The sequence below is a fragment of the Leptonychotes weddellii genome, chromosome 2 (genome assembly GCF_054177405.1).
Source record: "Leptonychotes weddellii isolate Sample4059 chromosome 2, ASM5417740v2, whole genome shotgun sequence".
NCBI lineage: Eukaryota > Metazoa > Chordata > Mammalia > Carnivora > Phocidae > Leptonychotes > Leptonychotes weddellii.
This window is the reverse complement of record NC_138370.1, coordinates 45800426-45818810: the sequence shown is the minus strand read 5'-3', so window position 1 is coordinate 45818810 and position 18385 is coordinate 45800426. Positions and strand designations below refer to the sequence as shown.

Below are 18385 nucleotides of genomic sequence, written 5' to 3'. Positions count from 1 at the left end.
AAAAGTAGGAAATTCAAAGTTAAGACTCCTAAGGAAATCCTAATTCAATTTTCTGGCTCATGTCAGTTAAAACTAACTATATAGAAATACGGCTTATATGGTGCTGGTGGTTGGCAGGGGGAGGGGAAACTACTATGTAGACTTTAAAATAAGCCTTGTACCAAACACTTCCATTGCCTAATAGAAAACTTGATCTCTTAGACATATTCTAATACACTATTCAAGGAAAAAGCTTTTTGAGGAAAAAGAGATTCTCCAAATCAAAGATCAACAATTTTATTCTGTAAAGAAAAATAATTAAATTATTTAACTTAAAGTAAAGTAGGCACAGTTCCAGGTGGGTTTATGGTCTGTACACACTTTGGCTTTAAGCATCACTACATTCAATAAGAATTTAGCTTCAATATATAGTGAGGCAAAATATAATAAGACAAAACAATTTCAGTGTTTTTTCATAGGATTTATCTTTGAATTTCCTTCTCCCTGCATGCAAAGTTTTCCAGAGAAGCATTATCCACAGTTTGTACCTATTTTAGATTTAAATCAACAACAAAACATCAACAAAAAAATTGAACACTGAAACCAACGTTTTCTCATGTATATGGAGGTCACATTCAAATAAATACCTTATGTGGATTTGAATGTGCAGTTATTGAAATAAAAGGCAGGTGTGTTTATTTCAACTTGTAGTTATCCAGATACATGCATTCCCATGAATACTTATGTCTGGATAATAGCACACTGTGTGCAGTTAATTAGTAGAGAAAATGATGTATTATATACACGCAACATACTGTTTTCACACATAAATTCCTTCAGCATTTCTTCCCTTTTACAAACACATATAGTACTCAGAAATATTGCACTCATTAAGAATTCAAAAAGTTGGAAGAATTTTTATGAAAGACTCTTCAAGATAAAAAAGTCTCATAAAATTTTTGTATTAAAAAATTTAAAAAAGCAATTTGGTACCATGAGGTAATGCCTTTGAAAGGTTATAATTATCTGTAAATTATAATTCAAAGATAAGATTTTTTAACATAAAACTAATTTTATGAGCCATGAGGATAATGTCCTAATGACAATGTTATCAGTTTCTCATGTGAATCTTAATAGTACAAAAGCAGTGCTAAAGCACTGGATTAAAAAATGTGTCTGAGAAGAGCAGAACGTGATAATATGAAATGTTCTTGTCAACTCAATTGTAAGCTGTATCTCAGACTGCATCCTGGATAAAAAGGTTAGGAAATGTAACATGTTCAAGACAGAAAGCCAAAGAATTTGTTTGGAATGAGGCTCTCAGCAACTGAGGGGGCAGGAACTAAAGAAACAGTAATCCTTGTTCCATCCTTTCCTCCATTAGTTTGAATAATCGAGAGTTGACTGTATGTTTTAATTCATCTACTTAGTAAAAATTGTCAGGTTTGATTTTTTCCAAAATTCCTCCATTTAAAAGAATAACAATATTTCAGAAGCATTTGCAGCACTTAATTTTAAATCTAAGCTATTCAAACCCCAAGGAATGTCAACTAAATATTATTTAATAGGTTCTTTATCTATACCTACTTGTAAATCAATATTTAAGAGATGTAAAACTAAATCTAATCAATTTTTAAAATTATACAAAATAGTAAAAAAACACTAAATGATCCATTAAATAGTACATAATTCTCTAATTATATGACATATGCATTTTAATATCATTTGATGCTTAGTTACAAATTAGCATTGGTACTTGCCTCATGTAAGCATTCCTAAAATATGTTGTTGATAATTTCCTTTTTTAAGGAATACATGTTTTAAGACTTTAATCTCTCGCCTACTTTGAAGACTCCATAATCAATCATATACAGAAGAGTAAGCAAGAACACAAACAGCTTTAAACTCAGTCCTGAAAACGAGGGACACAGCTTGAAATTAGCCAACTCTATTGGTTTTATGAGGAAAGGAGGCATTAGCTTTCATGTCTGGGATTTCTCTGGAGAGGAAGATTACTTCAGAAGGGCTGTCAAAGTGATGGGTCGAGGGGTGTGAAATAGGAAAAGGCATGAAATCAGATTATAATTTTCTTCAATAAGCAAGCTGGCAATCGTCCAAATTCCTATCTTGTTAGGTAAGCAATGAACTACTAAATAAAACATAGTATGAGATTGGTTGAATAACTCTACATTTGTTTAATAAGTGGTGTAAGTTTTCATTTTTAATATAGTTTTAGAAGAATGGTACAGAGAGATGCCCAGGCCACATAGCATGTTACTAATCAGGACTAGAGCTCTCAGCAGAGTGAGAGTAAGCATGTAGTGTCTCACAGACAAAGGAAATCATGAACATTAATATTAGTCTATGCTAACATAGTTTCCAGAAAAAGGGAAGGCAGTAGCTCACTATTGTCCACATAATTCACTACAAAAGTGTCAGATTCTGGATGGCAGATTTTGTGGGGCATATTGACAAACTAGAATTTATCTGCATAAAGGAAATCAGGACCTGATTAGATTGTTGAAGGGTCAATCCCTGTTAGATAAGGAAGACTTGAAGGATGTACTGATATTAGGCCTAAAGAAGATACTTAGGAAAGAAGATTAAGACTTTAAGACATCTGAAAAGCTTTATCATAAGTAAAAAGAACAGACATTGTGTGTGGTTTTAGTGAAGATCTTAAGCTGATGAAAACTACAGAACTTCTTCCCAGAATAATGCACATACACATTTTTTAAATATACATTAAGTGCCTGAAGCCCATCTAAGGACTGCAGGTTAGGAATCCCTATTCTAGATGATGTAGGAGTATGGCTACTGAGTGTCTGTAATAGGGAGGGAGGTTAGTGCCATGTAAGGGAGGCTACACTTGCAATTACAGCTGAGTTGTTCAAGGCCAATGGTTTGTCATTTGCCTGATTCAAATTTTTTTTTTTTTACATTTCCAAAATAAACCTAATCCTCAAATTATTACTACTTAAGTTTTTTTGATTGCTTAATCCATATACATGTTAACTCCATTATGCAAACTCTACACGGTTCAACTTGCAGAATTATCTGAATTGTTACCGCCATAGTGTAGTTCCTTTTCTTTCACATGGGAATAATTCTAAGACATTTTTGTCATATGACTTGAAGATAAATCATGATGGTGTCAGTCCTATAATGAATTGGCTCCATAGCATAAAGGGAAGTTTTTGTCATCTGGAAGAAGACTATTGACCAAAATGGATTTTACTAAAAAAAAATAGTTTTAAAGGAAAGTTATATTGGGATAAATGAAATTCGTATCATGAAAATTGATTTGGTATATATATTAAGATTCATATTTCTCTCATAAGAGTAAATAATATTCATATTACAAATCCTAAATTCCTTACTAATGTGATTTTTTTTAAGAGAGAGAGAGAGGGAGAGCATGTGCCTGAGCATGGGTGGGGTAGAGAGAGAATCAAGCAAGCTCCACGCTCAGTGCATACTAGGGGCTTGACCTCACAACCCTGAGATCATGACCTGAGCTGTGATCAAGAGTCAGATGCTTAACCAACTGAGCCACCCACGTGCCCCAGAAAGAGATATTCTTATAAATAATCATAAATATTAATTTGGAAAAAAAATCTAAAATTTTAAAATCCACTCTATAACTAGACAAATGGGTTAGTCTTTCTAGCTGCTAACAGGATAGGTGCCCCAGTAATGTGATTTTTAAAAGAAGTATCCATTTAACTTCAGATTTAAATATAAAGGTGAACACCCAAAGACTAGTTTGTAAAGTAGATATATGTATATCTGTGCATATGTGTGTATATATGTATAGATAGGTATGTAGGTACGTATCTGCTTTATTTTTTTTTTAAAGATTTTATTTATTTATTTGACAGAGAGAGACACAGCAAGAGAGGGAACACAAGCAGGGGGAGTGGGAGAGGGAGAAGCAGGCTCCCGGCCGAGCAGGGAGCCCAATGCGGGACTCGATACCAGGACCCTGGGATCATGACCTGACCTGAAGGCAGACGCTTAATGACTGAGCCACCCACTTGCCCCGGTATCTGCTTTAAAAGCATTTCTGAAACATTGAGTCAAAACAAATATATTAAAATTATCTACATCTTCATTTAAAATGTATTAAGTGCAAGGGATATATGCAAGGTATTTAGTGACAGACACTGAGAAGTATAAAACATTTTTGCTCTAAGAAAATCTAAAGTTTATCTGGGGAGATGAGACAGGGACACAAATAAGTAGAATACGCATATGTGACAATCAATGACACAAGGCAGTTAAATAGGGCCTAAATGAAGAGGTATGAAAAATAAGCATTTCAGTAGTTCAGTGGAAGGAAAAATCACTGTGAGACAGGACATTTAGATAAGTTTTTCTGGAATATCTACTTTGAAAGAATCGTAGTGGTTTAAATAGCTCAGAATGAGGGGAACCCTGGAGATGAATATTTTAGTCAATGTTGTATTATATAAGCAAAAGCATTATAAGATAAAAAATCAGGCAATTTTCAGGAAAATAGGGGAACTATCTTGGGTTTGAGAGCCAAGTCTGGAACTAGACTGTAACAGGAATAGCAGTGAATGTAACGGTAAGGAGTTTATCTTCTCCCTTATATGTAATTGGAAGCCTCTGAAGGCTTTTTAACATAATGAAGCAATGGCCTGCAATATAAATTTGACAGTAATATAAAGAGAAATAATAAAAGGGAAATTAGACAGTAGGCTACTACAGTTGTCCAGGCTTAAAGCAACAGAAATGCAAAGGAAATAATCTATCCTAAAAACATATGAAAAACCCCACATATGCTATGTATGTATATGAAAATATGAAGCGAGAGCACATTTTAGCATGCTGGCTATCATGCCAAGGAATAATGAAAAGTGAAAGATTAAGTTAACTGATGTTTCTGGCTTAGACGAAAAGGGAAATGACTGACAGGGGGGAAAACTCACAGGTTATAGAGGGTGCTGATTTAAAGAAAAGAGTAATGAGTTTGGACTTCAAAATGTTGACCTTCAGGTGATGATAGATAAAACTAGAAAGGCAAAATAGGCAGCTGACAATGTAATAAGATATAAAAAAACAAGTGCGGGTTGAAGGTACAGACTAAGGATCCTGAATAAGAAGAATCGGTAAAGGAGTAAGCAGAGATGGAAGAATGGAGGGACAGAATAATGTCCCAGAGGCTAAAAGTCTTTGAACTGTAAAGAAAAGGGTATACAATGCAATTATCTAGTATAGTTGAAAGAGCATAATTTTCACAAGGACCAAATCATGGCTGTGTGATTTTGTGAACATAATTTACTCAAACTTCCCAAACCTTAGTTTCTTAATCAGTAAAAATCTTATTTAAGTGGCTACTGTGAAGTTATGAAAGTGTCTAGCATGGAACATGGCTAGTTTCCTTTTTCCTTTAGGTAGCTCAAGGAGATGAAAATGGGAAAGAAGGTAATGGATTTGGTGACTGGGAGAAAAGAAAGTAGTGCCTTTCAAGGGGTCTCTTTCCACAGAGTGATGGGGACTCAAGTCTAGGAAGAAAGCTAAGGAATGAGCTCAAGGTAAGGAAATTGATAGCCCAGTCGCTTGAAAAATTTATTAGTACAAAGGAGGGAAAAATATTAAAGAACATTAGAGGTCAAAAAGAGAAACAACTGTTTTTTGAAGACAATTCTGACCCATGCACATCAGAAGACGCAAGAAAGAAAATCAACAGGGAGAGGAAAAGATTGACAAAGGAACAATAAGAGATAATGAGAGCAGCAAGGTAGACAAAGGGGAGCAGGGGAAAGACTGAAAATACAAGTGGAATTAGAACTCGTCACACTCTGGCCAGGGTACAGACACTCTCCACTGCAGGCAAGGAGAAACCCTGCAGAGGACTGCCCTGAGGGATAGAGCAGCCAAAACACAGTGGCGGAGTGCACACAGCAGACACTAGAGACACTTCCTGAAGCACCAAGCCCTGGAGAGTATATGACCTCTTCTTTATAAAGCCATTACTCTCAGGAGCAGGAAACATAACTGGCCTTCCCAACACAAAGACAGAGACCTAGACAAAATGCTAAGATGGAGAAATTCATCCCAAAAGAAAGAACAAGAAAAGGTCACAGCCAGGGATCTAATCAAATCAGGTAAGTAATGTGCCTGATCCAGACTTTAAAGCAACAATCATAAGGATACTATCTGGGCTTGAGAAATGCATAGAAGACACCAAGGGAGTCTCTTACTGCAGGGATAAAAGAGCTTAAAACCAATCAGGCCAAAATGAAAAATGCAATAACTGAGATTTGAAGCCAACTGGATGCAATGACCACAAGGATGGAAGAAGCAGAGGAACGAATTAAGTGATATAGAAGATAGAATTATGGAAACTAATGAAGCTGATCAAAAGAGGGAAGGAAAAATCTTGGATCATGAATGTAGACTTAAGGAGTTGGTAATGCTTTCTGAGACTGGAGGACAGGACAGTAGTGCTGGTTCAGAGATAGGTATATTAAGAAACTGATAAAGGCAGAAAAGAGAGCGCATATTGATTTTCTTCTTAGGGTGCATAAACCATCTAGGAAGAGTTGGAAAAGAGCTGAATTGGATCCCACAGTGAAGTGGTAAAGATTTCTATCAACAATGGGAATCTACTAGGAATAAATTCCTATTCCCCGTTCTTAAATTCCACATATGCTACATTGGGAATCCACTAGGAATAAACAAAAGGAGTGCCAAGCAGCAGGGAGAACCCAGGTGATGTTAATGTAAATTCACCCCATCTCATTTTAAGTTTTCTTTAATAGAACAGATGTTTGCAGTAATTAAAAAAAATTAAGAAATTTTGTAAGGTAGACTCCATAGAGTATGTTACTAAAAACTTATGCAAACAATAGCCCCAAGACTTACACAATCAAATTAGAGTGGTGAACTGTTTTGATGTAATTTGTTTAGGAGGGAAACAAATAATTCAAGAAATCATGAAAGGATAGCTTACACCAATATTAAGAAGTAATTTATTTTTTTATTTGTATTTTTTTTTAAGATTTTATTTATTTATTTGACAGAGACAGAGATAGCGAGAGCAGGAACACAAGCAGGAGGAGTGGGAGAGGGAGAAGCAGGCTTCCCGCCAAGCAGGGAGCCCGATGTGGGACTCGATCCCAGGACCCAGGGATCATGACCTGAGCTGAAGGCAGATGCTTATATGACTGAGCCACCCAGGCACCCAAGAAGGAATTTAGAATGAAGAAAAAAATGTTTTGGATAAATAAGATGTGGTGTATATATATACAATGGAATATTACTCAGCCATAAAAAAAAAAAAAGTGGAATCTTACCATCTGCAATGACATGGATGGACCTAGAGGGTATTATGCTAAGCAAGATAAGTCATTCGGAGAAAGACAATTATCATATGATTTCACTCAAATGTGGAATTAAAGAAACAAAACAGAGGATCATAGGGGAGGGTGGGAAAAATAAAATAAGAAGAAATCAGAGAGAGAGACAAACTATAAGAGACTCCTAACTATAAGAAACAAACTGAGGGCTGCTGGAGGGGAGTGGGGGGTTGGGTGATGGACATTAAGGAGGGCACGTGATGTAATGAGAACTGGGTGTTATATACAACTTAGGAATCATTAAATTACTTCTGAAACTAATGCCACACTATATGTTAATTAATTGATTTAAACTTAAAAAATAAAAAGAAGAAATGTATTAGGTGTTAGTCATCTATTTTTTTATTATTGTAAGAATGGCCCTTTTCACACAATTCATGTTTTAAGATACATCCATTTTGTTTCATTTCTTCTATTACATCAATACCCACATTTTCTCTCCCCTTTTAATAAAGCCTTATTTCTTTGATTCAAGTCATTATTATCCACAGTGTGGTTCAAAAGCAAAATCTACCATACATATGTTCAGGACCAGAAATTACACAGGTAGCAAAGTGAATTCTAGAAAACTAGGTATGCAAAACCAAATGAAAAAGAAGCAACTGTTGTTGCAAACCTAAAACTGACTTAAAAAAATATACATTCTTAATTAAAAAAAAAAAAACCCACTAACCACTGTTACTGAAAGTACTGGCTATTGGCACAGACAGCTGGCAGAAACATTATGTAGCAGTTTGTATCTATAACAGAAATCACTACGAAAACAAAATCGGTGGTACCCTTGTTTTCCTACAGAACAGAATAATAAAGACATTTAGAAAAAAACTTGGTTTAACTAATTTTGTTCAAATTTGCCTTTGTATACAATGTGAAATCCAGAACCATGGTTATACTATTTTTCAGGAAATGAATCTATCCTTAGAGCATTATATAATAGAAAGCAAACTGGACACAACATTTTTAAAGGACATTTGAAGACTTTTAAAATAATAATCCTTAAATTTTAACAATAAATATTTATAAAACAGAGTTCAATCTAGATTTCTACCTTTTCTTTCAGTGAGAAGTAATACAATAATATTCAAATAAGTATTTTAGCTACAGTGAAATGAACAACTGTCATCTTTTCACATTAAAAAATGTAAAAATTAAGAGACACAAAAAATGTTATGGATATTTGTTCTCTGGATAGTAGAAAACAATTAGACCATCACAGAGAGGGCAGCCTTCTATAGGTCAAATGGAGCATTCTCATTGTCTTGTTTGAAAATAGCACCGATGGTGATACCATTTCTTCTTTTTTTATAGTGCTTTCAGAATCACTTAAGCAAAATGTAAAATCTATTAATTTTTGTTCAGTCGGCAGTTGTCACTCTCCCTATTTAATCAGGGAATATGTATTCTACAGTTAAGGGAAAAAAACACATAGAAGGTGAACAGGTGAAATCCATTTGGGGATATATATACTGTGCAAGTAATAAATTAACACCTTCTTTTTAGTTGCAGCAAAGTAAATGCAGAAGATTATTTAATGAGCAAGTTGTAAGACTAAGTATGGAAGTTTTTGTTCTGTCCTTTCATTTCATTTCATTCTACCCACTAACTTTTGCAGGGTTTTCTTCTGTAAATTTCTATACCACTCTTCTCTGTTGTAACACTGGCCTTCAGCATAGACTTTAGAAATGTCACACATTGCTTTTTTTTCATGCTAATTTAAGCTGTTTATACATAGTATAATTGTTATTCCTAATCTAGTCACTAGAGTCCAAGACTAAAGTAAAAACTATGCCAAGGCTTTTAAAGTTGTCCTATATAAAGAGATTATGAGATTGACCAGAAACATTCTCCTCTTACGAGGTGCCTATAAGTAGGCTATTTATTCAATGGAAGCCTCTGTGTGACTTAGTTATAATTAAGAGGAAAGGACACCATGAGAATTGGGACAGAAATGTGAAGATGATTTTGATGTCAGTTTGAAATCGGACCTGCAGATTCCAGTCTTGCCTGTTCCCTAGGAAGAACAGAGAGCACACACTGTCCATGCTTATGTGGGGGAAGTGACAGTTGTGAAGAGACGTGCTGATACTGCCGCCAATTCCTTCTTTTTTTGTTGTTTGTTTTTGATGAATAGATTTTATTTACTAGAGCAGTTTTCAGTTTTTCAGAAAGAGGGAACAAAAGTATAGACAGCTCCCATTTTGGCTCTACCCCCCCAATTTGTCCATCCCATTCAGTTTCCCCTATTATAAACATCTTGCATTGGTGCATTGGTCAGCCAATTCCTTCTTACACCGTTACTGAAAGTAGTCAGAATTAAACATTCTGGAGGATAATGAAGAATCATACTATTCAGTTTTGAGTATGAAATACGGAATGAAGTCAGCTCATTTGCAGACCTTGTTTGAAGTGGCAAGGATTTCAGCTTTCTAAAACAATTTTCCATACATCAGGGTGTACGATGTAGATGAACTGCTAAGAATAGTCACACATACACCCTAAATTATTTTTAGCCAGAAGATGTCAGTGGGAAATCTCGCATACAGGAGGGATAGTTCAAAGAAAATCTAAAGAAAAATGGCAAATCTTTCTAATGGAGTCCAGGGGAAATGGAGGAGAAATGTAAGACAGATCATTGTGCTTCTTTTTCATAGGAGAGAAAGCAATGACATCAGACAAAATCACATAAATGTCATTATCTAGGTTTTAAATAACAAATAAAAGTTAGTTCCTATTAGTTAATTTTAATGGACTCAAACAGAAGAAGAGTCACACTTTGACTTCTAATAGTCCCCAAAAGTGTCACTCTGCTGACTGGGATAGATCAAGAAGATGATAAGATGAAGAACATGAAGGTAATTCTTAATGACAAATTACTACTACTAATATTATTGACAAGTTGCTGGTAGCTAAAGTAAGCTTCTTGGAAAGGCCCCTTCTTCTCTAAACTGTCTGTAAATTAGAAAAAGAAAGCATTCTAGTCAAAATCTGGAAATAAAACTCTATTAGGTTAAGGTACAATTAAAAATAATTCAAACTAATGAGAAAGTGACACATTTGAATATAATATTGGCTAATACAGAATTCCTGCTTGTAAAAATCACATGCAAATAGATTTAAATGAACAACTTTGCTTTGATAAATAAAAATTAGTTTTCTCATATAACCTAGATTCTAAAATGTACATTTGTAAATATAGTTTAACAGCTCTGAAACAATTTTGAAATAAACAACATTAAGAAAAACTCCAAATCTTTTTTTTTTTTTTTAAAGATTTTATTTATTTATTTGTGAGAGAGAATGAGAGACAGAGAGCACGAGAGTGAGGAGGGTCAGAGGGAGAAGCAGACTCCCCGCTGAGCAGGGAGCCTGATGCGGGACTCGATCCCGGGACTCCAGGATCATGACCTGAGCCGAAGGCAGTTGCTTAACCGACTGAGCCACCCAGGCGCCCCGAAAAACTCCAAATCTTAATGGTAGACAAACAGAGAAGCAAGCTGGGATTTAAATAGTAGTTTCACTGCTAGCACATGTGTATACTCATTCATGTAATTAAAGTATCTGTTCATCCTACCACCATATTCAGCCACGACGCAGGTTTGAATTTGAACGTAGTTTTGGAAACCTAATTACTGTTTAAAATGTCCTCAAAAAGATTATATTAAGCATCACCACTGACACAAAAAGTTATATGCAAAAGATTGTTCATCACATGCTAGAAACTGAAATTAAAGGCAAAGGGTATCATCATTTAAAGCTAGCAGATGTTGGTGTGACTGATACATACATTATGAAGGAACATTACTCAGGTGTCAAATATTTATCTACAGGAATCCAAAAGTTCCAAGAGAGGATGAAGCCCAACGCCTACAGCAGTGCTTGGCTCTTGATAGTCTAAGTTGTTGTACCTCTAGTATAAATATAAAGCTACATTTTGGGGAGTACTTAGAGGCACTAACAATATGTTAGTGTGAATATTAATTCATAATATTTAGTGTGTTAGTGTGAATGTTAGTTCATATTCGCACTAACATATTGTGTATCACAAATATTATTGTCCCCATTTTTATAGATGGGGAAACTGAAGCCCAGAAGTTAAATAATTTACAAGGTCTAAGTCATATAATTAGTAAGTGGAGAGATACTTAATAAATACTTGTTGAATGCATGTTTAAATCTGTACAAAGCCTCCAGGTGGCTTTCAAGAGAAGCTATTGACTTTTAAGGATTATATAATTAAACTAAGGGGTAAAAAATGAACAGAACAGAACCACAACAAAAACCTATGAGTTGGATCAAAACTCTAGTATACTTTGAAATGCCTCAAATTATAAATTCTCAAAACTTGGAGTCACCAGTACAAATAATAAAAAGCAACAGGTCACTCTGATGCTATCTTTACCTGCTAATGGCCAAAAGTGGTTCACAAAGATCTTAATATTTTTATTATAAGAAGGCATCTTCAAAATCTTTATGACATGAGAGAAAATGTTATATAATATTAGGGATAAATGTATACTACAGTTAGTTGGTAAAAAATTTGTATTTAATGTAGTGTTTCCTACATACTTCCATATTTCAAAAGCTGCAATTAATCTGATGGATGCTTGACAACTGATGACATCCAAGAACTGAGGAAATATTTTTCAGATGTCTGATAAAGAATTCATCTTTTACAGTGACATTCAATGTGACATTGGTATTTGCAATTGCTACATTCAGACAAGATGTGTAGGAGAGAAAACTACCTTGGACATTAAAATTGAGAACTTAGGTCTAGAAAGTGCTGTCAAGTTTCACTGAAACTGTGGTCACATCAGATAACAAAGAACATGGATGTATTAAGATGGTCAGGATATGGTAAGGAAATAAAAGGCAAGCAGATTTTTCTTTGAAATGTACTTAGAATATTAACACAATATTGTAAACTCACCAGGTATCTTTATCTAAATTGGCAACAAAAGTAAAATTCAAGCAAAGAAAAAATCTTGGTCATTTCAGCACTGCACATTTTTAAAATTTGTAGTATGGGTGGCTGTGGTGCTCAAATATTCTAACTTTATTCTTTCTTATAGTTGAAAGTCCTAGAGTAATACATTGTCCACTAATTTCTGTTTATATTTACCCTAGATAATTCATACTAAATGAGGTAACAGTATCTCCCATGATGTACGAGGGAAAACAAAAGCAAAATGCATCAGATGGCTTGACTGATGAATAAGCTATACAATATTCTCGGTCTGAATCTCTTTTTCAATTAGATTAAGACAAAAGAGGGCCTGGGAATTTGTTTCCCTCTGAAGCTTCTAAAAGGTTTGCCCTGAGTCCACATACTTCTGTGGAGTCATTGTATTGGAATGACTCGGTGACAAGGGAAGGGGAGGGTAGTCAAGATCTATTATGGTCAGGGCAGTATGCAAAATGAAGTTGATCTGAAAGACACAGGATAAAGTTACCTACTTAAACATAAAATTAACACATGATGGATCAAATTAAAAAGAGATAAGATATATCCACACACACCCATACACCTACCATGTTGCCCTCAAAAAAGTGAATGGCCTCCAGTTTGGTATGACCTGACTGTTGTAACCAGACTGAAAATATTAAATTATGTAGCCAGAGGATAATATTCAGTGTCTGAGAGGCATAGTTTTTCACTTTGACTCTAATACTAATCAAGGGAAGGGGTTTTGCCAATTAACTTGAGTATTTTAGCTCTTTCAGGTAAATAATTCCAATAGAGAAGAAAGCTTTTTAAGCTATACACCGTGAGGGATTCTTCTTAGCATCAACTAGCTCCTTTGCTCTGACTAGATTCTCATCAGCAAATTGGGGATAAAATTACTTTGCTAATGAAAATTAGCACTGTTTGTTCTTATAAAAAATAATTTGTGTTCAGGATTACGTATCAAATTCTTAATGAGTTTGGGTAATAATGATGATGGTGATGATGATGCATTAGGATGCTCTTGATTGCAAACAACAGGAACCCTATTCAAGAAAGTAAAGGGATTTTATTTTCTTACATAACAAGAAATTTCAAAGTATTTTGGCTCCAGGCGTGTTAGGCTCATGGACCCAATTCTTTCTTCCCAATGTTCTACCTGCCCTGTGTTATTAATAGCCCTCATGGCTGCAAGATGGCTGCATCTGTTCCCATCATTATATACTCATACATTAGTCCCAGAAGTATACACATGTACCCATGTGTATGCATACACATAGATACTCACAGTACTACCTTCTTTTGTCTCTTTCTGAAACTTAAAATTTTCTCTGCACATGTTCCTCCAATCTTACAGGTCAGAACTGGATTGCATGGATGCTAAGCCAAGAGGAATAATATTAGCATGATTATCTTGGAATAAACTGTGTACAACTCCTGAGGCTGGGAATGGAGCTACCCTTTCAGCTGGCTGAAGTTCTTTATCTAGTGAGTAGCTAAGTGATGTGATTTAAACCCTGCCCATACAGGGCTATGTGACTTTTTTTTAAATTACTTCTATGATAGGATATAGTGGTATTAGAAGTACCTCAAAGACATCTCCTGAGTTCCACTTCTATCCTTCTGTTTTCCCCACTTTGTTACTTCGTTACTTCAACCACAGCATAATTACTGACACAATTATCCATTGTGTGCCCCCCTCCCTTTTTTTTGGTCATTTTTGCTCAGTGGCAGGAGGACCTAAAACCACAAGTAGGGAGTCTCAGCAACCAATCTGAATTGTTGTGCCACTTATCAATATTCCTCCTTTGGGTACTAAGGCTTCTAAACCAGTACAGCCCAGAAATAAGAGAAGCAGAAAAACAAATTTTGTAAGTGGCTCACTAGTAAAACTAGAGTTGCAGATGCTTGGGCCTGCCTCAAAGCCATTTCACTCTTTTCATTGCTTTTAGCATGTCAGTTCACAGTTGCTAAATCATGATAACTCTAAGCCAATCTGGTAATCCCTTCTATTCTGTTCTCAATAGGTCTAGGAATGGTCATGTGATTCAGTCTGTCCATTAGAAATCAGAAGTAGTGCACTGAAGGCTCCAGAAAAGATATTTACTTCCTAATAAGCATAAGGAACTTGAGGAGAGTTTCTTTGTTTTGCCCCCTATCTTTGTACTGAGGATACTTTCATATGAGGATGTGATATTTTGAGTGGTGGTGGCCAACTTATTATCAAAAGAAGGCAGAAGTCAACACACCTTGAGAGTCTTTGATGAGATCAGTCTATCACTGAAATAACTCTGGGATACCCACCTCTGTGTCTCTTTGGAGGTAAATAAATATATACGGTTAAGCCACTATTAAACTGTCTGATCGTTCCAGCCCAAACACCCTATGTGATACATACAGGGAAAAGTGGGCAGTACATTTGCCAAACTTAAAAGCATCTTAATGGCCTGTCAGCCTTCACTGAAAATACCCATGTTGCAAGAGATAACAGAGTTAGTATAGAGAATGAGCTATCAAGGATGAAATGATAAATGAGCTGTATAAATTATTTGATATGAATACTTGTATCAATGTCTAAAGGTAATTATTTGAATTCAATATTTCTATCAGATTTTATTTTACAAAGTAACATTTTCCTTAACAAATCAGATGATAATCAAAATATAGAACATTCATAAATCTCTCAGTCTTTCAAGGTACAACTCTCAGTTTTAATTTTTTTAAAATACTATCAGACAAAAGGAAAGAGAACAAATATAAATTCATAGACTTTCAAAAGAAAAAGGATTACTGGTAAAATAGACATCAGATAACTGTCAGTGAACAAGACGGTAGTCAAGCTAGCTGTCTATCCATTTAGGAACACATTTATTTACACATAGTTAAGATACAGATAATCCATACTAGCATATCATAGAACGTGTCCCCTGGAATGTTACTTTACCAAAGGAAAAAACAAAAGAAAAAGACTGTCAAATAAATTTAACACTTTATCAAATAAATTTGAATGATACTACATACAACACATACTCACAATGTGCATCAGAGTATTAAAGACTTTGAAAAGTTATTCTTTAAATAAGCCAACTAATCATAACCTATCATGGTCAAATTTATTAGACTTGGGAACTCCTTTGACTATGTCCTTTATCCTGTGGAATAATTATTCCAAAGAACACATTTGGAAAATGATTATCTGTACATTCTGATGATACCAATCAGGGTTTTCTATCCCTAGGAATAAAAATAAAAGTTTTTTTCATCACTGTTGCTATGCTATGAAGTAATGGTAATGAACATTTTGCTGCTGTATACTGGAGCAGAAAGTCAGTAAGATTTAATATCTGAGTATAAACTCCTGAGGTCCTTTTTAAAATGGAGAACTACAAATTTCCCATTTATATTTTAGCTGGTCCAACAACAAAAAGATTACATTATCACAAAAATAAATTGTTTATGCATTTCCATCTAAAATGTGTGCACAGCTCCAATTTAAAATATTTCTCATAATAGATTCTATCCCAGATCAATCTAATAATTATGCATAAAATTATATGCATGTATGTGGGTCTTCCTTTATGAAGGTAAGAAAATTGTGCTTATATAGTTAAAGACTGCTTTTACTGACCCACATGGGAATATTATTATTTTTTTAAAGATTTATTTATTTATTTGAGAGAGAGAGAGCACGCGAACATGGTGGGGGGGTGGGGCAGAGGAAGACTCTCCAGCAGACTCCCTGCTGAGGGGCTCAATCCCATAGAGCCTGAGATCATGACCTGAGCTGAAACCAAGAGTCCGATGCTCAACTGACTGAGCCACCCAGGCCTCCCAAGAATATTATTCAGTAACATTTTTTTAAACATATTTACACAAACAAAAATAAAACCTATAACATATTGAAATTAAACCATGTCTGCTCCCAAATTTTTAGGCTCCAAGTTTAAAAATAACTAAGTCGAGAAAATGTTTCATACTAAATGGAGTTCAGGGAATATAGCTAGTCGGTTGAGAAGTTAAATTACTTTATTACAATACGGCTAGCAGAATAAAATCAACACACGTAAGTTGTACATGCAGGGGAAATACAGCCTAACGTAAAGGGATGGTTTTTAGCACATTCCTCGACTAGAATGTGGTCACCTGCCACAAAGTACACAAGCTCATGCACAAGATCAAGACTTGACATACAGCTGAGATCACAAGATCATGCAGATAACAACAGCGTGCTAGAGAATCGTACCACAAGCTGTGCGGAAGTTCTCCCCCACCCCATGAGCCATTGCCAGCAGCCGCTGTGGAGCTTGGTTACCCATATCCGTGACATGAACGGTGTCCTTTGGAGAATCTTGTTCCCTGTGGCTGTAAGTATTCTCATTTTTATAATATTTTAATGATGCTTGCTATCAAAATGATAAGTACAGAACTAGAAATTATGGAAAAGTAGACTTTTTATAATACTGAACAATTATACACATCTGACCTCAGGTAGTTACAATAAATGACACTTACATTTACACATATCATCAAAACTAATTTACTTCTCAGGCTTAAATGGACCCAAAATAACACATCTGATGATAGTGCTTCAATGGGGTGGGGTGGAAATATCAACCTCCAAAAAGTACTTCCTGATTTCTAGTGCTCAAAAATCTTGGCAAGAGTCATTCTAAGACCTGGCTAAAGTATGACTCATACACATAAGTTCTATATAAAAACATCTATTAGGATAACTCTTTCAATTACATGATTTAATTCTGAAGGCTTGACTTGGATAAACAACCAAGTTGCTATTACTTATATTAGTCAATGAAATAAAATATAGAATATAGTTGTTAAAATACTTTCCCTCATTTCTCTGCATCTACAAGTATTTATTTCAATGTCCTTCTTTGCGTATTTATAACCTAGGTGCATTCTGGTAAAGACAGCATTCTATTTTGCTATCAGATCACACTTGCTAAGCTACTGATGTTCATAAAAGCATAGAATGAGAATTCTGGAACCACAAGTCACTCTGAAAGGTTCAGTTCTATGCCTCTTGACAGCACTGTGTGCCCCTTTCAGAATAGTGAATTCAACACTTCTGGAATGCTCTGGGGTATCTTTAAGTTCGGCAAGGGAGTGAGTAAGAAGAAAATACAGCCAACTCTCAGTAACAATGGAAGGTAGGATGGATAAGTAAAATCTGAAAACCTAAAAATCTTATTTTAATTAATAACTTCAATCCCCTCTCTTAGAAAAGATTCAAGTTAAAAATTTTTTTTAAAGTTTTGTTAGATAAGAAGAGGTCTTTTAATTTTATCTTTTTTCTCTGCCCACCCCTCCAAACACAGTAGAGGAGGTGTAACAAGAACTCTATAGTCTGATATGTGTAGCAAAGATGGAAACATATTTTGACATCTAGCTTTTCCAATTTAGATATTTAAAACTATCCATATCATATTCTAGTATAAGAGGGCCTATCTGTGGTTTCATCTTTGCATAAAAATGATGGCTTTATAATTTGTTTTAAAAACTGGTACTCTTTTAGCAAGGAATGACTACTTACCATAATCAATATCAGCAGTTACATCCAACTTTTCTGACTTGGTAAATCTACAACTCAGTACTTACCAAGTTATACTTTCCTTAGAATGTAACATTTGTTAGTGATATGAATTAAAGATGACAGTTTTGCTCATTATCAGTATAATTCATGACAGGAACCAGAATGCCTTGATAAATTGGGCATAATAAGACTAGGGCTTGTAATAGCTGCCTTTCCTTATGTATCTAAAGTAATATACTGTACTAGGTTCTCCAGTAATCATCATTAGACTAATGCAATTTATGTACCTTATTATAAAGTTATTACAAAGTTTGTCATATGAACTGTTTTAATTAGCTACAAGCAATGTCAAATTCTAATAAACAGAATAATGAAGGCTTTGAAACCAGGCCATTCTTCAAACATGTAAGTGTAGAAGAATCTCTTGTACAGAGTAGCTATGCTGTAGTGCAAGATCAAAAAGTGACACGCTTACTGTTACTATATATTTAGAAGGAAAAGAACTTGGATTTGACCAAAAAT

The 18385-nt window shown here is 34.9% G+C and overlaps 1 protein-coding gene across 1 annotated transcript in view; it reads right to left on the bottom strand.

Moving 5' to 3' along the window:
* FBXO8 (F-box protein 8) overlaps positions 1-18385 on the bottom strand; it is a 53049-nt gene that overhangs the window by 10468 nt on the left and 24196 nt on the right. The window lies entirely within an intron of this gene.